The sequence below is a fragment of the Pteropus alecto genome, unplaced genomic scaffold (assembly GCF_000325575.1).
Source record: "Pteropus alecto unplaced genomic scaffold, ASM32557v1 scaffold164, whole genome shotgun sequence".
Taxonomy (NCBI): Eukaryota; Metazoa; Chordata; class Mammalia; order Chiroptera; family Pteropodidae; genus Pteropus; species Pteropus alecto.
In genome coordinates, this window is record NW_006439568.1 from 2258325 (window position 1) to 2258526 (window position 202).

The window sequence follows — 202 nt, forward strand, 5'->3', positions numbered from 1 at the left end:
TTCTAAATCAATGGTTTATGTATTAGTTTCCTAGGGCTGCTATAACAAAGTATTACAAACTGAGTAGCTTAAAAATATATATTTATTTTCTCACAGTCCTGGAGCTCACAAGTCTGATATCAACACGTCAGCAGGACTTGCTCCCTCCAAAACCTTTAGAGGAGAATCCTTCCTTGCCTCTTCCTAGCTTTTGCTGGCTTGC